Raw genomic sequence first — 23,457 nt, 5'->3', positions numbered from 1 at the left:
CCTCCCTGTGTCCTTAAGTCCATTCTCTATGTCTGCGTCTTTGTTCCTGTCCTCCCCCTAGGTTCTTCAGAACCTTTTTTTTTTTTTTTAGATTCCATATGTATGTGTTAGCATACGGTATTTGTTTTTCTCTTTCTGACTTACTTCACTCTGTATGACAGACTCTAGGTCCATCCACCTCACTGCAAATAACTCAATTTTGTTTCTTTTTATGGCTGAGTAATATTCCATTGTATATATATTCCACATCTTCTTTATCCATTCATCTGTCAATGGACACTTAGGTTGCTTCCCTGTCCTGGCTATTGTAAATAGAGCTGCAGTGAACACTGTGGTTCATGACTCTTTTTGAATTATGGTTTTCTCAGGGTATATGCCCAGTAGTGGGATTGCTGGGTTGTATAGTAGTTCTGTTTTTAGTTTTTTAAGGAACCTCCATACTGTTCTCCATAGTGGCTGTGTCAATTTACATTCCCACCAACAGTGCAAGAGGATTCCCTTTTCTCCACACCTTCTCCAGCATTTATTGTTTGTAGATTTTTTTTTTTTTTTTTTTTTTTTTTTTGCGGTACACGGGCCTCTCACTTCTGTGGTCTCTCCCGTTGAGGAGCACAGGCTCCGGAGGCACAGGCCCAGTGACCATGACTCTCGGGCCTAGCCGCTCTGCGGCATGGGGGATCCTCCCAGACTGGGGCACAAACCCGTGTCCCCTGCATCGGCAGGCGGACTCTCAACCACTGCGCCACCAGGGAAGCCCCCAGTCTGTAGATTTTTTGATGATGGTCATTCTGACCAGTGTGAGGTGATAACTCATTGTAGTTTTGATTTGCATTTCTCTAATGATTAGTGATGTTGAGCGTCCTTTCATGTGTTTGTTGGCAATCTGTATATCTTCTTTGCAGAAGAGACAGTAATATTTATTTTCTGGCAATACAGTATATACAAAGAATACTGAAGAAAATGATTTGAAAATTCTTAGAAAGCAGAAAATAACTTAATAAAAGGGTCAGGTTTGTGAAAGACATGAAAAATGATAGATTTTCAGTAAATAATTATCACTTAGCAGATATAATGGAAGAAAAGTATTTCATTCCAAAAAGCAACAAAATATTACCACGGGATATATCTTAAGAAGAAGTATCATGATCCACATTAAGAAAATTATAAAACTTTGCTGAAAAACAAGAAAAATTTTCATGGGTACAGACATAAATTTTTTCTTATGAGAATATTTTAATGATGTCAGTTCTTCCCAAATTAATTTATATACTTCTTGCAACTCTAGGTGAAAATAATAGTAGGATCACTTTAAGTCTTTGAAATAAAGATTTGAATATTTATTTGGAATGATTAAAAAAAGAAAACTGAGATGATCTAAATTTTTTTTTCTTCTTCCTTTTTTTTTGAGTGGAAAAGTTGGACTGGGATCTTGCCCTAATAATGAATAGATTTAAAAAATATATTATTATGAAACTTGAAATAATGCTATTCATTGCCATAAGAATTGGTAGATAAATTAATTAGACCATAGTATGTGAATGTGTGTGTGTATGTATGTATGTATAGACAAAATATTATATATTACAATTTACACATATATATGTGGTTGTGGATGGATGAATTCTTCAGTAAATGGAGTTAGAAACAGCCTTTACTTCGAGGGGATGTGTTAGCTTAAACCTTCTCATTTCATCATATATCAGAATAAAACCCAAGTGAATAAAAAAGTTAAGTACAGAAAATTCTAAATTATACTAGAAGAAAATTTAACTGAATACTTAATATCTCAAGATGGGGGTGAAATATCTGAGGATATATGCTATGGGAGAAAATACAAATGAAAAGACTGACACATTTCAAAATTAAGACATTTTTAAGTTTTTCTGTGAGAAAAACATCAGAACAGCAGAATTAGGAAAACATAATAAGTTATAAAAAGAAGTTAATATGCTTTTTTATAGGAAGACTTTTTTCTTCATTTTATTTATTTATTTTTAAATTAATTTTTATTGGAGTATGGTTGCTTTACAATGTTGTGTTAGCCACCACTGCACAACACAGGAAGACTTTTAAAGATAAATGAAAAACAAATTTAGTTCCAACAGAAAAACTGGAAATGATGCAGCTAATTCATACATGAAAATATAATGGGCTTCCCTGGTGGTGCAGTGGTTGAGAGTCCGCCTGCCGGTGCAGGGGACATGGCTTCGTGCCCCGGTCTAGGAGGATCCCACATGCCGTGGAGCGGCTGAGCCCGTGAGCCATGGCTACTGAGCCTGCGCGTCCAGAGCCTGTGCTCCGCAACGGGAGAGGCCACAACAGTGAGAGGTACGCGTACTGGGAAAAAAAAAAAAATATATATATATATATATATATATATACACAAGTGGCCAATAAACATATTTTAAAAAAATATCAAACTCACTAATAATAAAAGAAAAGCAAGAAAAAATACATTGTCATAAATTTAAAAAACTGCAGAAATACCCAAAGGTGCTGAAGATATGATTAGAAAGACTGTTATATACACTGCTGGTCAAAGTCTAAATGGAAATAACATTTCTTAGAAAGACATTTTTAGGAAAAACATTTATAGTTATTTATATACATTTATCTTTGCATGATTTAATGGGAAAAATTATAAACAACCTAAATATTCAATTATAAGGGAATAGTGTATCACTTTTGTTGCATCTATATAATGGAATATCATGCTACTAGTAAAAATTCAGCTTTTAGAAAATTATATTTATTATTATTTTCTAATACAGAAGTAATATCATTTATGGAAAATCAGAAAATACTGAAAAACCTAATAAACAAACAAACAAAAAGATTAGCCTAACCATACAGAGAAATCTTCACTTTTTTCCTTTTTAAATTGAAGTATAGTTGACATACAATATTATATCAGTTTTAGGTGTACAATGTAGTGATTTGATATTTACATATATTAGGAATTGATCAGCATGGTAAGTCTAGTAACCATCTGCCACCATACAAAATTATTAAAATATTATTGATTATATTCCCACTGCTGTACATGATGTCCCTATGACTTATTTATTTTATAACTGGAAGTTTTTACCTCTCTATCCCCTTCATCTATTTCCTATAACTCACCTTACTCCCACTCCCTGCCCCAAGAAGACTTTTTCACGCGTGATTTTTTTCTTATCTTTAAAGTTAGGATTAACCTTATATTTAATTTTTCATCTATCACTTTACATAATTTTAATCCTGGGAGATTATATATGTGTTTGTATGTGTGTGGTGCAGAGGGGGAGAGTAAGAATGAGAGCTAGAGGGAATGAGAGAGCTAGAGGGTAAGAAAGAAAGAAAGAGGGAATAGGAATTCCTTGGTAAAAAAAAAGACAAGTCAGACACTACTGTTGCCTGGTTGTCTTTTGATCTACTACAGTTTTTAAACAGTGATTGGAATAGGAGCATCTATGTGCATTGGATTACTTGCAAAGATGGCCACCCCAAATTCCTTCCATCCCTGTGATACCCCTCCTTCCATCAAGAGGTAAAGTTTGTCTTCCTCTGCCCTTGAATCTGGGCTGGTCCCATGACTTGCTTTGACTAGTAGACTGTGGAAATGGTGTTGATTGAATTCCGGGCCTATTTCTGAAGAGACTTTGCGGCTTCTGTTTTTTCAGTCTCTTAGAAGCCAGGCGTCATGTAAAGAATTTTAACTATCTTGCTAGAAAAAGTTCATGAGGAGATAGAGAAGGGCCTTGGAGGATGAGAAATTATGAAGGAAAGGAGAGAGACCTAGTCAATCCCCAGTCATTCTGAGTGCCCAGTTGAGTGCCAGGTTTGTGAGTAAAGCCATTTTGGATCCTCCAGCCCCAGCTGAGCCGCCTCTGCTAACATCACCTGGAGCAGAGACTAGCTTTCCCTAGTGAAACCTATCCAAAAGGCAGAATTGTCAGCCATTTCATTGTTTTAAGCCATTAAGTATTGGGATAATTTGTTACACAGTACTGAGTTAACTGAAGTACTATATGAACCAGATTTGGCTAATGATGAGAGGGTCTTCTGAGGCACAGAGCCATGGGTATGATCCTTTTTCTTCCACCCACCCCCTTTTTTTCTCCTTCCTGAAACATGACAGTTACAGATGCAGCAGCCACCATATGACCACAAGGTGACGAGTATAAGGATGAAGCCCTATATGCTAAGGACAGCAAGAAGAAAAATGGGAAGAGCCAGACTGCTGATGGTATCCTTGAACTACTATCCTGCCTTACATCTGCCTATCTCTAGAATTCTTGTACTTGAAGAAGCAATTACATGTTTAAATGTTACAGTTATCTGTTAGGTTTGCTGTCCCTTCTAGCTGAATGTAATTTAAACTGACTTGACAGGCTTTTAAATTTTTGGTAAAATTTCAAGTCATGGAAAAAATGCATGATATAATTGTATGTGGCTGAATCAGGTTTCAAATATAGCTGTCCTAACAATAAGAAAAGTATATCTATGTATCTATGTTATATATGTATCTATCTATGTATGTATCTATGTATCTGTATATCTATCATCTATCTCTTTATCTTACTATCATCTAGAAAAATGAATAAGTGAATAAAAAATGAGATGCAATACATCCACTTTCACCTTTTATGATTAGTGGTCCATTCACTTAATCACTTAAGTAACTTCACTAGTCTTGTTTTCTTCATCAATCAAATAGGGGTAAGCAGTGTAGTTACTGTGCAGTGCTGTTGGGAGGTAGAGAAAATGTATGTAAGATGCTTAGATTTGTGTTCACACTAAGTAAGCGCTGAACAAATGCTAGTTATAGTTATTTCTATGAAGTTTTCATTTTCATTTGTCTACTTTTTTGCTTCTTTCATTTTCTATGATAAGAATAATTAATTTTATAATCAGAAAACAAAGCAAAGCAAAAAGTCTTGTAGAAAAATCTCTGGATGGTACTTACACAATATTGAGCTCCAAAACAAATACAAAGTTCCATGGAGTAGAGGTTGAGTTTCAAAGTTTTGTGGCTTGGAAATATTTATTCACTACCTGAAATATTTATCAGTATTATTTAAATATTTTGTTTAATATTAAATGGCAAAAATAAATCTTTGTGGCAAAATGAATCTTTATATCGTGCTCATCTACGTATTTTTGACTAAACGTGTGTACTTTAAAATTGTCACAAAACCCCACCCAGTAAAGCTGCAGTGTTTCTAGATGGGTATTCACAAAACATCAAGTTGAACTTGTCTAAGATTTTTCTGAGCATATGGCAAAAAGTGGGGAGCTAACACTTTCCGTTACTTATACTTACTGGATTTGCCTGGGTTGATATATTTCTGGAACTTTAATATTACTCAAAATAAAGTAGAGAAAACAGCACAAGGAATTTGATTATTTCTGACTGGTGGTTGATCCCCAGTGTTGATGGAAATCTGGCAATTATAGCAACAGAGTCTGATGACTTGGATTCTTGAATTTTAAGTTATTTCATAACTTGAAGGTGGATGTTCCAATTTCCGTTCTGCTACTGACTGGATGCCTATAATTACCACATTGTCCTGGTTTTTTTAATGTGTAAAATTGGGTTATAATGCTGAACTTTTCTTTGTTTTTCTCTCTTTCAGAGTGTTACTGTTTTCCAAATTCTTTACAGTGGAGTATAACAATGCATATAATGTATCCAGATAAAATAAAAATATGTAACTAAGGAAATCAGCACAGCTGATCACAAGCTTTCTGATGGAAGCACCTAGAAAGACATGGAAGGATTGCATAACTTTTAAGCAGTCTAAGCGACCACATTTCTTTCAAATAAGGCTTTGTTAAGAACTGGATTGCCTTTACAACACATTGCCAGTTACACTTCAAGTTAATTGCCAGTTAAGTTTCAACGGACCTGGCAAGCAGAATTCACATTCTCTTGTGCAAGTTGAGCTTAGCAAGGACTGTGCCAGAACAGAGAGCCGTCCTACTGCTTCATGAAGATGGGCTAAGGAGTCACCTGTGGGCAGGGCCAGGATTGTCCTCATGAACATGAGCCATGGAATGAGGTTGTTCAACAGAACAGAAAAAAAATTAAAATGAAATAATAAATGAAAAACCAGACATTTAAGTAGGTGAAGTCTAACCAAAAGGCAGAAATAAGGTATAATTTTAAGGCAAGAGAATTTATCCCAAAGACTCATATAAATTTTAAAATTTGGAAAAAGCAAGTAAGTTAAGAAAATTAAACTTGAAAATAGGTGCTAAATAAGCTAGGTCTAACTGGTAAAAAGTTAAGAAAGAGGTTATTAAGACGAAAAGTGGTTTTTAAGACTACAAAATAAAGTTAAACTATGTTTATTAAAAATGTAGGAATAAGTGTTTAAGTTAAAAAATAAGCAGAAAATCTAAAATATAAAAATTAAATAAATTAGAATAAAAATCAGGGGTAAACATCATAGGCGGTATTAATAATAAGTTTTAAGTCAATGTTGAAGTGCTGAACCACAGACATCAGTTTTAGTTAAGGGAGATAACTCAACCACGCTGTAGGTAGGCTAGCAAAAGGAGCCCTTAGCTAGGACAAGTGCTTGGTTGAGAGGTGACCTCCCAAGTCAAGTCATCAGAAGGTGTGTCCTTCCTGAAAGAGCAGAGCTATGCAAATTCTTTAGCCTATATTTTTAGTTAAGGGGCTCACTCTTGTTAGAAGCATTCACAATTATAAACAAAATTGTGATAAACATTTGTGTATCTACATCTTTACACACATTAAAAAAATTTTTTTAGGAAAAAGTACTGAAAGTTTAGTAGGTTAAAGTATATACACATTTAAAAAAGGTTCTTAATGACACATAGTGTCAATATGTCCCCCTGTGGCTGGGAGCAATTTGTATTTAAACTAACAGTACATAAAACATTGATTTCACTTCTCCCTTGTCTAACCCTGGTATTATACACTGTTTTCTTTGGTAATCTGATAGTTGAAAAATATCTTGTTTAAAATTGTATTTCTTGGGGCTTCCCTAGTGGCGCAGTGGTTGAGAGTCCGCCTGCCGATGCAGGGGACATGGGTTCGTGTCCCGGTCCGGGAAGATCCCACATGCCGCGGAGCGGCTGGGCCCATGAGCCATGGCCGCTGAGCCTGCGCGTCCAGAGCCTGTGCTCCGCAACGGGAGGGGCCACAACAGTGAGAGGCCCACGTACCGCAAAAAAAAAAAAAAACCAACAACAACAACAACAACAACAAAATTGTATTTCTTTGACTCTTATTGAGATTGAGCCAATTCTTATGAAAGGAAAATTTATTTATTCAGAACTTTTCCCTTCCTCTTTTCTCGGTCTGCTAATCTTGATATAAGTACTAGGATATTTCTCACAAGGTCCATAACTTAATTGGCAAATAACTTTGGAGTAGTCACTACATACAAAACATGTTTGTTCATATTCCTTTTGTTAAACAGGTCTTTACTAAACTTCCTGCTTACTAGTTAGTTCTCAAATCTGGCTTGAGTCATAAGAAAATGGAAATAATGATTAATTAGTGACAACAGTTGTTTGAATTCCCCACGTTATTTGGTAACATAAAACACGTTGACTCTTATGAACTTCCAGCTAGTTTAATTATAATTAAAAATGAGACAATAAATTAAACTCAAACTGCTCTATTGAAAAATCAAGACTAGTTGTCTTTTATGATAATCAAGTTGTATTATCAGCTTTGGGTTTAAAAAAATTTTTTTTTGTATTATCAGAACTTGAAAATTAAAACAAAGTGACAAAATTAATATGATATTTAAGTTGCAGGTAATATACTATGCAATGCAAATTTTATTTTCTGAGTATAATTTATGAACCTACACATTTATATTCTTGTCTACTGCATACTGAGTTTTCTTTGGTTTTTAAAATGTTTTCTTACCACCCATTTAGAGGATATTGAGTTTTCAGAAGATAGGGTTGATAACTTCTGTATTTTAAGATCAGTGAATGAGAAAATTTAGTCTGTATATTAGAAATATTTACATCCCTCACATAAATAGTTTCAATATTGAAAAAGGAAGACAGATGTTCTCACATTTTAAAATTAGATTTCAGATTGCAACATATATAACTACAGGAAAGGTTTAAAATTTCTTAGAGAAAATAATAATTACAGAACATTTGGTCAAAATTTTCAAGTAGCTTATATGTTTGTGGCAATTGTTTAAAATGTACAAAACTGTTTGGAAACCCTAAAAAACTTCAAGATTAAAATTTCATTAGATACTATTTTAGGATTTTTTTCCCTTGCTTTTAATAGAGTTTATTGAATAACTTTCAGCATGCAAAGAGACATTAAAGTGTAAATCTAAGACTTTAATTTTGGCGAAATGGTTGACCAGTCGAGCAGAAGCCCCCCCAACATCAAATGCCTGAAATAATGGGTTAAATGTTAAAAAATGTTTTTAAAATCATTGCTAATGTGGTAGTAAATTAAGAAAAACCATTAGAGGGCAGAATTGACAAAAAACACAAATCCAGAGCAGTAAGTGAGCACTGGAGTCAGTATTTGCCTGGAGAAAACCTGACAATTGTCAGTAAACTTGGGCCTGGATTTTAAAGTCACGTGCACCCACGGAGCTGGAGGCAAAGCATGGGTCTGAGTGTCCTAGAAGGCTGGGTCAGAGATAACCTCAAAAATCTGAGACATCACTTCCCAGAGGACAATAAACTCAGTAACTGAAAAAAAGAGACGAAATCCCCTTTCAGTGGAAGATGTTGAGAGTACTTCCTTGTCTAGCCTTGTGTATTATGATTCTTAATATTTTATGATGCTTTGATATCTTGGGGCCTTACTGATTTGGGAGAGACTGCCCTACCCAGGGGTACCTAATTCCTAGAGTTAGCAAACAACTACCTGTGAGCATGCCTTTCATATGCAAAACAAATAATCCTGCGTGCATATCCTCAGCCACCTCTTTTAGGTAACTCTCACATACCAAGTTAAGATTCCTTTTGCCCTACATCACCCCAAGACCATGGATATGGAGCATTAATTCATACTACTGTGTGACTTAAAACCCAAGCCAATAATTAAGTCAAAGTGATTCTGGATTGGCAGTGACCCCAAGAGCCCAGCAAAAGAAAGCACAAATCTGCTATGGAGGAAAGAAAACACAATTTTTAAACATTTCTCAGAGTTCCAAAGAATATCATCCCCTAATAAAAATATTAAAAACATGAAGAATAAGCTGTAAGCAAGGTTAACAGAAACAGAATGTTATGAACCATATTTGCAAAGCCTGTAGATATTGTAATAATCAGAAGAATATAAATGAGTATTTTTTAATTCCAAAAGGTAAAAGAGTGAATCAAAAATATAAACAAAGACCAAATTACCATCAATTAAGAACCAAACAGAAGTTGTAAAAATTAAAATATAAAATTAGATTAAAAAACTTGATTGATGGATAAAATAACACATTACACAGTTGAAGAAAGAATCATTAAATGATACAAATAAATTACCCAGGATGCAGCAAAGAAAGAAAAGGAAGGAAAATATGAAAGAGAGGACAGAGGGAAGAGTTCCCAGATACTCCTAATGATAGTTCCAGAATAATAAAATATAAAGATGGTGAGAAGAAAATATTTGAAGAGATAATTGCCATTTCAGATACACCAATATCAAATTCAGGAAACTCAATGAATCCCAAGGAGGTAAATAAAAACAAACATACACCTAGACATAGTGAAATTAAGATATTAATGAAGAAGAGATATTTAAAGTATTAGAGAGTAAAATAGAATAATCACAAAGGATGAACAATTAGATTAAAAATTGATTACTCAGCAGTAGAAACTGAAGCCAGAAAATAGTGAAATAATATATTCTAAATACTGAGAGAAAATGATTGGTACCATAGAATTACAGATGAAACAGAACTTTCTTTTATAAATGAGATGTACATAGGTATTTTACATAAGAAAAAGAATACAAGTTACTGGTTGGTAATATGAAGTCTTATCTACTTTAGAATATAAATCTTGTAATCAATATAAGCTCTCCTTTCCCCAGAGTCCAGCGACTTGGAAATTGTGCTTAATGATGGGAGTGGAAAAAATCTCTCATAACCCTGTGTCTTTTCAAGCCCTTCGTCCACTGGTGCTGAGGCAGGGAGGAAGAGTCAAAATGTGTAAATACGCAACTGCCTATGGAAAATTGGCTGACATTTACTTTGTTAGCTGAAACTGCTCTCCCATTACTTAAACTAATCCTCCACTGGTGGATTGCTCTTCACTTTCTGTCACTTGCAGCTACTTCTCTGTGGTAGGCTGGTTTTCTTATGGGCAGAAATTTGCTAGTTCTTTGAAGGGCTCTAAGGGACTCTTACCCTTTGTAGTCTGGCTTAGGAAAGTCAGCTGATGCTTAACCACCTATTATCCTTCATTTCTGCTAGGGGGAGTTTGTTTCATTACCTCTTGTGGTTGAGGATTCCTATCCTAGTTTGTAGGTCTCTTAGGGAGTGCTAGTAAAATAACTCAATGTCTAACCTACACTCACAGTGACTGTGGGAAACAAAGATATCCTTTTCACACCACACAGTGGGAGTACAGCCTGTGCCCCCTTGTGGTTCTCTCCTCATTATGTCTTGCTCTTCTCTTCTCTCATCAGCAGCTTTAAATCTAGGATACCAAATGCTCAGCTGCTTCAGTAGCTTAGTAGCTCATAGTTTTTTGCTTTTAGAATTTGACATTACTTGACATTAGAATGTGGATTTGGGCACTAATTCTGGGAAAATAGGAAGATATGCTTGCATTACTCGGTGTTAGACTGTGGACCCTAAGGCCTTAATCCTGGGACAGTAAGAAAGTTTTCAACTGGTGCTCTGCCAACACCATGTTATAACAACATATCATCAAAGACAGAAATTGTCTTTTGCATAAAGATTATGCAAACATCATTGAAGATCATTGAATTCTCTGCACTACACTAGAAATTAATTTTTGTAGTGATACAAGTTTTAAAATATGGACAACTGTGTTTTTTTGGTGATAACAGCAAACTATAAATAGCATTAGAAATACACAATGAAGGTAAAGTATGTGAAGGTAAATATGGATAAGAAAGCATTGTGGTTTGCAGAATTGTCCAGAATGAATAGTATATAGAGCTACTCACCCTGAGAACTTTCAGGGTACTAATTTCCTTTATAAATTCAATTTCATACTTCTGAGACTTATTCTGAGTCCTAAACTACATAACACTCTATTCTTAGTCAGATTAGTATAGTAATAATAAAAAATTTGGGTGAGTATGCAAAATGTTTTAATCTAGTCTTTCTACAAATGAGTATAAGAAAAAGGCAAGTTCTTTCTACCCAGAATATTCAGCCAAGGTATAATTAAATGAAAAGTGGAGCCAAGGCCCTGCCTTCTCATCTGATGGTCAAAGATCAGTTGAGTTTGTTTTTATTTAATATTTATTTCTTTATAAATTCTTACTGATTTTATACTAAGTTATTTTCAGACTTTTGTCCTTCAAGGAAAACTCAAATCCCTGTCACATCTAGCCTCTTTCAAAGCCATTATATTTCTTTAGGGAAAAAAACAATTTAAGAAATCCTAACTTAAAGGTATGACAATAGGCTTATCCATTGATACGCTTCTTAATAATTAAAAAGCAAAGAGTAGTTGTAATGAATGAAGATTGATTCTGATGTAATGCTCAGCATATGTCTATGAATGAATTTAGCACACTTGTAGTTGATGTGATTAGGAGAAATGACAGCTCTTAGAAATACAGCTAAGGCTTATGAACTGACTCTTTTTCTGATGCAACACCTTGAGGTCTCTAGGGAGACTTGATCACAAACATCTGCATCATATGAATGGCAGCTGGCTGAATGAAATTTGGCAATAATTGGTCTGTACCTAATGTTTCCATATACAGTTAAAATAAAGAGCAATACTTTTCATAAATCCACAAAGCCACTCTCTGAAAAAAAGATGAAATACTTTTTTTTTTTTTTTTTTTTTTTTTTTTGCAGTACGCGGTCCTCTCACTGTTATGGCCTCTCCCCTTACGGAGCACAGGCTCCGGATGCTCAGGCTCAGCGTCCATGGCTCACGGGCCCAGCCGCTCCGCGGCATGTGGGATCATCCCAGACCGGGGCACGAACCCATGTCCCCTGCATCGGCAGGCGGACTCTCAACCACTGCGCCAGCAGGGAAGCCCAAGAAAATTTTTTCTTTTAATTTCATTTTATGGAAGAAATATATCTTCAAGATATACTCTCAGAACTTCATTTTGGAAATGTCTGTTACCTTATAATGATTCAAAACAAACATAAATGAAATGGTTCCCTCATTTACTATTTTTAAAAAGTAATTAACTGGTTAAGATGCATAAGAAAGAATATGTCCTCTGACGTCTTTCCCAAGCCACCTATTTAAAAATCATATGATTTATAGAAAAGAGCTAACCTTAATTAAAGTTCCTTAAGTTGCATTCTTCAGTTTTGAATATATGAGAGGAAAAGGCAGAATATTTTATTGGCAGGAACTATTGTTTCTGATTTTCCCTTCTTTTTGAGAAAACTCTACTGCTGCAAATGATTTGTTCCAATATGCTAAGAAAAATTGCTGTTATAAAGTTTCACTTTTGTAAGCTATTTTTGCCCTTTTAACATTTTCATCATTTTGAATAAGCTAAAATATTATACTTCATTATGTTATTTGTGAACATACTTTTCTCTTCCAATATTCAATATGCATTAATGATGCAAGCAGACACTTCTTGTGTCCTCTGGTGTCACTCTCCCTGCCTCTTATAATCACATGGAATAGTTTAATATATAATCTAATGTCAATATAATGGCTTCTGATATTCTTTTTCTCTAAAATATTCCAGAACTTCTTGAAATATAGATGACTTTCCCTCATAAGATTGGAAAAATAAGAATGGGTTTGACATATCTTAATGTTTTAAAAAACAAGGATGCTTTCAGAAATATCTGAGGTAGTACAAAAAAGGCAAAGAGGGTAGTTTGTAAGAGGTTTTCCCATGCCCAGGATATCAAATTTAACATCAAAAACATCAAAAATCAAAAGGGAAAAAATGATTACAGTCGATTTGACCAGGTTAAGTATGTTAAAGAAGACATGATTCTGTGATGAAACTAAAATAGCACAAGTTAAAAAGTGGTTGCAATGCTCATATAGGCTTCCATTGATTCTATAAAAATAAAATATATTAACCTCAATTATTTGAGACATACAATGAAGTTTTGATCAAATATAAGCTTTTAAATTACAGAGGTTGATCCCTCTTTACTTTTTTAATGGAGATAAAAATTCTGAGACAGATTATGTAAAAGATGGGAAAACTATCTCACTTTCAAGGTGGGGAAATGTATTTGAGTTAGACAGTAAAAATAAAATGTCAGCGAATCAAAGGAAAAGAGTATAGATCAACAAGACCCTGTAAAAAACAGGAAAAAATAATAAGCGGGAAACTACAGAACGCTTGTATTTTAATAACACAAAAGTGAGGCCAACCAAGAATACAGAAGGAATTTGACCAGGTAGCATCTGTTTTAAGGAAACAAATTGTGCATTTAGGTTGCCCTGGCAGCAGGTGTGTCTTCTTATGCCAAGACATTATAATGAGAAAATCACATGAACTTAAAGTGAATTACAAATAGAGGTGGCCCTATCTCCCTTGGAAATAGGTTTGGAAAAAGAGTTTGGAACAGGTGTATGCCATCAACTAAAGATGAAATCATGAGAGTGAAAATTTGAATGATGTCCCAGGGGGAGAAGTTGAGACTGTATGCTCACAAGCTTCTGAGTGTGGCACAAACCTGTTATTTTTTCCTACTGATTTCGGTTGAAGTCAGGGAAAATAAATAATATACACACCTATTCACATCATTAGAATCACTGCTGGGAAGGAACCTTGGACTGGGAAACTGTGGAAGATCATTTTTCTGGTTGTCTGTGTAAGGTGGTTTTGGACCCAAACTACTGTAGCAGTCTGGGCTCTGGGTGGGTGACTCTCCTGGCTCTAATTAACACACGGAGTCTGGATGTGTCTCTCGCATGTAATGATTCCACTTTTGTTAGATTTCTATCAATAACAGAAACAGTGTTTTTTGAGTCTACCACATTCCACTGAAGGCAGCACTAGTACTAGAAAGTTCTTCCTTATATTGAACTAACACTTGCCTCTCAGTAATTTCAGTCTGTTAGTCCTAGGTTTGCTTTAGAGAGTCACCTATGCAGTTTTAAAAACATTTTAATCTAGTCATGAGCTCTAATGAATGAGTTTAAGCTAATGCCTCTTTTTAAAAAAAATAATTAAAAAAATAATTAATTAATAATTTTTGGGCTGTGTTGGGTCTTCATTGCGGCATGCGGGCTTTCTCTAGTTGCAGCCAGCGGGAGCTACTCTTCACTGCGGTGAGCGGGCTTCTCATTGCGGTGGTTTCTCTTGTTGTGGAGCACGGGCTCTAGGCACGCGAGCTTCAGTAGTTGTGGTTCACCGGCTCTAGAACAGAGGCTCAGTAGTTGTGGCGCAGGAGCTTAGTTGCCCCACGGTATGTGAGATCTTCCCTAACCAGGGTTCAAACCCGTGTCCCCTGCATTGACAGGCAGATTCTTAACCACTGCGCCACCAGGGAAGTCCCTATAATGCCTCTTAAAATGTGCTTAACAATGATATGCCTCCTAGTAATGTACTTCTGTTATTAACCATAATAAATAAGAAGAATATACTTCTCTTATTTACAATAATGATAATAATATGATTTGTTATTATGCACACACTTCTTTATATTTTATAAACAAATAGGAACAGCAACATTCCCTGCGTGTGGGTCTCTCCAGGCTGGAGAATAAGTGTGACGTACTGAAAGGAGAAGAGTGGTTGAACTCATCATTTGACTGATTTCAGACTTTTTATTGTTTAATGTTCTGTTAACTACCTACAGCTAAAGGATGAGATGAGACTCAGATGAGACTCCTGAGGGATTTGTCAAGCTCAAGGAAATTAATGACACTATTTTTAAACATTATGATCTGTGAAAAATCAGTTTTGCCTTTTACTGTCTTACTTTGATTTAGTCTAAACTTCTCTTTTTGTAGGAAATTAAGGCCCTGTACGAATGGTTGGTCTAAGAGAACACAGCTTTCCTACAAAGTTCTTATGTTTTTCATCTTGCAAAAACCCCAAAAGACCAAAAAATTAAAGAGCTGGATCTGAGTAATATTTTTTTTGTGTGTTTTTTCTCTGTAGAGGACATACACCATCAATGTGAAGCTTCTAGCTACCTATTTTCCTTCCACTTATGTATCAAGATTGGTTTTCTCATTCAGAGAAGGCAGTAAAATAAATAAAATGAAGTTACCAATGTTTTTATGAAATAGGCATTTCCTCTCTTTTCACACACAATTATAGGAAGTTCATTTAGTAACACTGGTTAAATTTTTGATTCCTGGAGAATTTCTAAGATGACACATATTGTGAATGTGTGGTGAGAACAGGTGAATGGTTTTAGCATGGCAAATTCGATCATATTGCTCATTATTTATAAGATACACTCAATCTTAAAGGATACTTCAAGGTTTTAAAATAGTAAGAGTATCAGTAGTACATTTTGTAAGATAAAGAGATATTAGAACATTTGAACAATAGTTCAGATTTGTTCATGTTCCTTCACTCCTTGAAATTGAGATAATAGACTTTGGAAGTCAGATTTCAGAAATTTATATTTTGCATGTAAATAGTATACAAAATACTTTTTTAATATAAGAGGAAAGACAAGTAATGATAGGGAAAATTTTCAAGGATTTACTTAGCAGTATTTCACAAGCATGTACAGCATCAAAATCAGCGGATGAAATGTCTCAGCTCAAAGCCATCTTACAAAGACATTTTAAAGATGTCAAAAGAGAAAGATGTTATAAAGGGCAAATAAATTAAGAAGTAAATTAGCATTAATAACAAATTATAAGGAAATTAGAATATTTTCATATTGACCAAAAATCCCAAAATTATTTAAGAATTTTAAAGGAAACAAAATAATTCATGGTGGAAAAAATAGTCAAATGATGTTTAGAGGGAAAAGGAGGACTACAATGTATTAATAATCTAAAGTTTATTGAAACCATAACTTTGTTTTTAATAGGAAGGTTTAGGTGAAATTTAGAGGTAGAACTAGGTAATTCATAAAATAACTATGGTTTCTTTAAATTTATCAGTCAATTTAAGACAGTTTAGAATAATTCAAAATATATTCTACTGAAATTATCCCATAACACAGCTTATTAGGTAATATGACAAATGTGTCATGCTGGAAGTTAGTAGGATATAATTTAATAAACTACTTCTTGCTGGAAAGAATTAATGCAGTTTAATAGAAAATGGTGATTCATCTTTTTGTTCATAAGTACTTAAATCTTACATTGATTTTACTTACAAAAATGATCATAAATATAAAAATATTGAAAATTCAGGCAAACAAATATTTAACAATTCATAATCTATAAAGCAGAGACTTGCTTATTGTTTTATTATGCAGGGTAATAATGTGAATCCACTTAAAACTAGTTAATAACCTGTTAGTATATGCCTTTTTCCACTAGAAAATATAACAAGACAAATTTTTGAGCTGCAAATACATTTCCTCATTTAATGGCTAGTAATAGCTATAATTAGCTCTGAAACCATAATTCAAGCAAACATTATATGATTATATGATTATAATTAAATATACAAATATATACACAAAGATATTTGTAAATCTGGCAATAGTAAATAAAGTTATCTTTTTTGAATATCATTACTACCTTTGACTGTAGGTAAAAATACAAATTTAAATCAGTAGTCTTTGTCACTCTTAGATTAGGTTGGAACATAAGTGACAATTTGGCATAGCATATCCTAATGTGAAAGTTTGCTCAAAGACTTTTTAAAAGATAGGTGCACAGAACTAACATAAGTTAATATTAAATTTCAACAAGTGGGTTTGTTTAGTTTTTAGAGATATTAAATACAATATATTTATTGAAAGATGGGGAAGGAAAGGTAAGCATGAGAAAGGGAAAAGAGCCAAAGAGGAGTGGTACATAGACAAATAGGCAGAAGAAGAGTGGCAGTGGTGGAGTGGGGCAGGGCAGAGAAGCAGAAGGATAGTCACTGCAAAGATGAGAATGACAGAAAGGGATTTGAGGGGAATTCTCATTTTCTTAGTAGAGTATCATATAATCAGAAAGCCATACATGCATATATGCATGCCTTTTTATTTCAGTTTATATTTATTAGCAATTTTGGTTAGAATTGAGTTTTAATTGTGATTATTAGACATGAATCAATTGTGAATGAAATGTATATACAGATTTAATTGCACTTACCACTCAGTATATCATTCACATTGCCTCAGTTTCATGATTTAATTTTAAAGGCCATAGAGTTAAATAATTAAAAATTAGTTACATACAATTTCAGCCAGTTGAAAGAAACCTGTTGGCATGACACCTGGTGGCAGTCATCTGTAACATGTAATTGGAGAGATGTTTATTTAGGTTCCACTAATTTCCACATGCTAGTTAACATGGTAGAAAAATGATTAAAATATCGAGTGATTATATTAGGCGTTTTTTGTCCTGTGTTCAATGTTAATTAAATACTACAGTGTGCAAGACACTTTGCTAGGTATGTAATGGTTTTATTACTGGTTTTGGGTAAATATCTGGGAGTGGAATTGCTGTCATAGGGTAAGCATGTAGTAGACATTCCTACTGTCAACCAAAATAAAATAATGCAGGAGGCTTCAGATAAGAAAATAGTTTATTTGGGGTCTTGATGAAACCATATACAACCCCCTATGTCCCCATCTTTTGAAATAAAAGGCTTTTGGCTTAGTCTCTCAGGTTTTCCCTGAGTCTCAAAAGCTGGTTTAAGAGTAAATGATCAGGAAATGTGAAGATGCAGAAACAAAGAATAGCTATTGAGCTGGGAAACAGGTAACAATTTAGATGATAAATCAGCCACGTAGCAGAGTCACTGAACTCCCAGTTTCCTCAAAGATATAAAGGCCTGACACACATTCCAAAGTTGTTTTTATAGGAACTAGACCCCTACCAGATGAAAATTGCTGACCAAAAGCATGTAGACCCCAGACCAGTTGAAACTAGAAGATTGATGATGCTGGAAACTTCACCTTGATGTCAACCAATACTGGAATTGAGCACAAGATAATCAGGCTCCTGCAGCCCTCTCCCTCACACTGCCTTTGAAAACCATTCCCGGGAAGCCACTGGGGAGTTCAGGTCTTTTGAGCATGAGCTGCGCATTTTCCTTGCTTGGTGCCCTGCAAATAAACACTACTTTCCTTCACCACAACCCAGTGTCAGTATATTGGCTTTGCTGCGCTTAAGACCCAAGTCCAGATTCAGTAACATTAAGAATTGCAGTTCGGGAGACACAGATTCTGGTAACCCTGAAGGAGGGAAACTGGTGCAGTCACTATACTCAGTAATGACAATGACAAAGACAATGACTCTGATCTCTGCTCTGGAAGCTTCATGGTTGTTTTCGGGATAACAATGAAGAAATATAGAGAGTAAAAATGTATCAATTTTGCTGACAAAGATGGGTTCCTGTTTGAAACATGGTTTGCTGAGAGAAACAGAGGAGATCCTCACAGGCTGGCAGGATTTGAGAGAAGTTCACAGAAACCAGTAGCAGACATGTTGAAAGGACTGAGACATTTGTTGGCTGAGGACTGGGAGGTAGGATTGGAACGAGCAGTCCAAACGGTGCTTTTGGTTTTTGCTTTCTATTCCAGGCAAGGGAAGAAAGGGTCCAGGCATTCTCAAAATTGGGCTGTGGGTGGTAGAGAATGTTAGAAGTTTCTGTTGCTCTCTTCTCTATGCTAGATGAGAAAGAGCAGGAATTCCCAAAGGTAAGAAACAATAGAGAGAAAGCATTAATTAGATCCCCAAACTGAAGCAAGTCTTTGGGCTTTGCAGCTGTTGAGCTGTTTGAACCTGAAAGGAGATATAGCTCACTTATGCATGCACAAACACTTTATCTGCTTCCCCCAATGGCCCACTCTTCTACCTTGATCTTGGCTGACTTAAGTTTGGGGGTAGTGCTCAGGGCTTCTTGTCACCAGCAGATGGGGGTAGCTCTACACACCCATCCCTTTATGCCAGGGAACTTCAGGAGGGGAGGGATTTAAATGTTAATAATCTGTTGATCACAGGTGTCTATGTGCCTAGTTCTGGGGCAGGAAGGGGTGTGGGACTCAGAGATGGACAATAAAGGAACCAAGAATGTAAAATGTGAAGCCATGTTTCTATGTGAGAGGACATAAAGAAACAGTCCAGCCACAGCCCAGGTGCTGGGAAGTGCACAGACATGGAGTCAAAGAAAAAAAGAAGGTAAGAACCTCTCCGCTTATCCCCCTCACTACACTGTCACTGCAGCCACTTCTCCCAGTAGGGAGATAATAGGTTACCCTGGCATCTGTGACTGTAATCTTTGAAATGCTAAGTTAACTCTTAGGGCTTTGAGCAAAACTTGAAGAAAAGAAAAACAAGTTTAATAAAAAGACTGTATATTTTATTTTTACATATGCATGGGCACCTTCGCAGGAAAATGAAGACCCAAGGAAGCAATCAGAGCTGGATGCTTATGTCCTGGGTTGGACAAAGTATAATAAACATTGAGGATGTGACAAGGCAAAGGGGTCTGGGCTAGGGCAGTGAATTGTGGAAAGGTGACTAGAAAGATGAGGGTTAGTTTAACAAGTTCTTTTGTACAGATTTCTTTCAGCTTTGACTTCCCATCTCTGGTGATAAGAATGTCTTCTTTCCTCCTGATACAGAGAGGGCACCTTTCACCTGAGATTTTTATCTCCTCCTTTCAGGAAGAAAAAGGAAGGTCAAAGTGTCCTGCTTGATCTGCTATTTTTAAGGTGCCTTTAACTCACTCAAAATAACCAATATTCCAAGGGGGCATATTTTGGGATGACATGCTCTGAACCCCTACATTTTGTTGCTGTTAAGTCTGAATGTGTAGTAGAAATTATGTGGTGTTACATGCTTATAATTCCCTACCTTCTTGATGCTCGAGACAGTTGATTATTCCAATCAGGGAAAACTTAAAATAGAGAAATGTTAGTGGGACATGTATTAGAGACAGAATGAGTCTCCATGACTGATGAGTTATGCTATCACTTTTGTTGAAAAGGAGTCTCTGGAAGTTCTGGGGATGGTGATATGAGAAGATACAGTTTCAGATTATTAAGTAAAATCAAGGTTTTATTTTTTTAACCTTTGTTATGAAACTATTCTTTCTCACAGTTGTTTAGAATTTAGATGTTCAGTCAAAAGTAATCCCCAGTCATTCACAACTCTTAAGGCTGAAGAAACTTTAATTATTAAAGTATTGTTTCCAGAGCATTAATATGTCATATTGGGCTTCCCTGGTGGCGCAGTGGTTAAGAATCCTCCTGCCAATGCAGGGGACACGGGTTTGAGCCCTGGTCCAGGAAGATCCCACATGCTGTGGAGCAACTAAGCCCATGTGCCACAGCTACTGAGCCTAAATTCTAGAGCCCACGAGCCACAACTACTGAGCCCATGCGTCTAGAGTCCGTGCTCTACAACAAGAGAAGTCACCGCAGTGAGAAGCCCACCCACTGAAACAGATAGCCCCCGCTCGCCGCAACTAGAGAAAGCCCGCACCCAGCAATGAAGACCCAACACAGCCAAAAATAAATAAATAAAATAAATAAATTTATATAAAAAAGTCATATTAAAATTGTTTTGGGATATTTATTCTGAAAGATAAATTTTACTTTTATTTGATTCATTAGATAAGATACCCTCCATTTATAATTAACAGCTAAAGAATTTCTGCAAAGAATGAATACACAGACATTTTTAATGAGCATATGTTATTTTCTTGGACCTTTTAAGTTGGTGGGATTGATTTTATCTAAAATTGCATAACCCAATTGACAAAGAATATTATAGGATTGTAGTACATTTGAGAGGAAGGAAATTTCAAATCATAGATATGAAATGGAAAGTTAAGTAAATATGTTCAAGTCTACCTAACTCCCACGGACAACATTTTCGTGTCATGTGTTTTATAATATCATATCTAATCAATGAGTCAATGGACTTCACAGATATGCTATGACCAATAAAATACTTAAGAAAAACTTACCTTTAAAGCAACAGAATTCTTTCTTTGCTGATTTGGAGAACTTCATAATAAGATACCCAAGGATGTGAGATATAGTCCATTTGGCTTCATAATTCTGTGAAGACACAGAGGTTTATTTGCTATTTATATTTTTCCCTTCTATGGCTTGCTACAAAAATTATCCACAATTTAATCCCCATTTCTCCTTTCTGGAAACTCTCATTTATACTGTATTCTGTTACATTCAAAGTAGTGTTAGAATAATTATGTTGTACTCTGTTAGGTAATAAAGATAAAATTTGCTCTCAGAATTGTATGATTTTTGCTTGGTTTTTGCTGTTAACACTCTGTTCCTATAACTATACATTATTCAAGTTAGTTTTTTCTAATGCTAGAAATTTCTTCATTTCACAACAATGCTATTATTATGAGGAATGATATTAGGGATGATTAGTTCTATTTTTCAACAGTGAAATTCCTATACAACAGTGGAAAGTGGAAACCCAAGCAAATGTAGCTGAACATATGAATATTTGTGATTATCTCATCTATTCATGCAAAAACTAAATATATATTGAACACTGACTAGGAACCAGGCATTGTTTTACATACTGGCAATACAAATGTAGATAGAGCAGACATAAACTATTTTTGTTAAGAAGCTTACACTCTAGTGGGAAGAGCCAGAGAATAAATAAAATATGTAAGTAAAATATGAAATATATTAAAGGGTGATAAGTCTATGGAGAAAGATCAAGTAGGGGAAGAGAGTGGAGAAGAGGAGGGTGTTTTGTTTTTTGACTAATGGCTGTGTCTCCCAGGAGCATGCAGACTACCTGAAAAGAGGGACTCTGTCTGATGTTGCTAGTCACCATATCACAGCGTTTATCATATGTGGCACTTACCAAGTGTTGAATAAATGGATGGGTAAACTTGGTATTGAGTAAGTCCTCCCCTTATCCTGATCTACTCTTTCTTTTCCACACTACTTTATATAGCATATAATTTATTTATATAGTATATAATTTATTTATTTATGTTTATTACTTATTGTTTGCATCACTTGGCTAGAATGTCACCTGCACAAGGAATAAGAATTTTTATCCATTTTCTTCACTGATGGATTTCAAGCACCAAGAACATTGCCTGCCAAGCATGCAGTAAGATTTAACAAACATTTGTAGAACGAATGAATTTTAATAAGTAATTTCGCTAAGAGGAAACAATGAAATTACTAACTCTGACACAAGAATTTTGTTTGCTGCTTCTGGCAAGCCAGTTTATTCCTGCCAACGACACACATTCTGATGGCTACTGACAAATTCACAGTGTATGTACTCAAGAATCCCAGGAATAAAATACTTAAGAAGCTAATCCTGATGCCAAATTCATGTACCTTGGAATATCAAATGTTATGATGTATTAACTATTTACTCATTCAACTATCAAAGGGACAGTTTCTCCTCTATTCTTAAGATTCTTAAAAGGGAAAAGTGAGGGAAAAGTATGTAAATACAGATGAAACAAGACTTGACAGCCATGGTGTGGATGTTTTTCACTGATTGAAAGGTACCACAGTTTTGTTTGTTTTGTCATTTGAATAAAATGATTTAGATTCTTTCCCATCCAAGACACATAAGCCACATCCACAATTTATTTTCTGACAAAGCTAGGGGGATACTTATATTTCAATCCAGGGGTTTCCTTTGGTAGCCTAATAAAAGGATCAGAGGTTTTAAAGTGGTGCCATTTACACTTGAAAAAGCCACGGGCAACTCTCAGGTTGAAAAGAAATGCAACCTGAGAATCACAGTTCAGGAAAATGACACCTGAGAATAAAGGCCCCACGTGAACATAGTTTTAATGATTAAGGCATAAAAGTCAATTGCAGAGTATTTTCCTCCCTGGACATCTTGAAACACCTAGTGATTTGTTGACAGCATTTTGGAAACATTTCTGTTCATTATTTATACCTGACTATTGTATTAGATTTTAGTTTCTTAAGGGCAAGACACAGACTTCTCCTAAATCGCCTACCCAGAGTCATGGGGGGGCGGGCAGGTACTCTCCTAAAAATAGTAAATAGCGTCCTTGAAGTCATTTCCAGGTAGAAAACTGTGGGCTAATTTATTTTCATTGAGAAAGTTATGGTCATTTACAGAGAATTTAAAATCACACCATATTGCATAATATCTACTGACCTCAAATGTGAGTTAATTTTCATGAGCCTAATTTGCCTCTTTGCTCCTTTTTGTTTTGCTAGGGATTTCTAGAAGATT

The 23,457-nt window shown here is 35.2% G+C and overlaps 1 long non-coding RNA gene across 2 annotated transcripts in view; it reads right to left on the bottom strand.

Moving 5' to 3' along the window:
• The window catches only part of LOC309813017, a 103,610-nt gene extending 82,321 nt beyond the window's left edge, over positions 1–21,289 (bottom strand). Inside the window, exons 1-3 of one of the 2 annotated variants that reach the window (XR_014295438.1) lie at positions 21,200–21,289; positions 4,624–4,727; positions 1,978–2,337 (exon numbers count right to left, since the gene is read on the bottom strand). This is a non-coding gene — a long non-coding RNA (uncharacterized lncRNA). Of the gene's footprint in view, positions 1–1,977; positions 2,338–4,623; positions 4,728–21,199 lie in introns of those variants that run through there. The other variant, XR_014295437.1, reaches the window with a different exon arrangement.
• Between the last annotated feature and the right edge of the window lie 2,168 nt (positions 21,290–23,457).

Source organism: Mesoplodon mirus (genome assembly GCF_964341445.2).
Source record: "Mesoplodon mirus genome assembly, chromosome: 2".
NCBI lineage: Eukaryota > Metazoa > Chordata > Mammalia > Artiodactyla > Ziphiidae > Mesoplodon > Mesoplodon mirus.
This window is presented reverse-complemented; position numbering and strand designations above follow the sequence as displayed.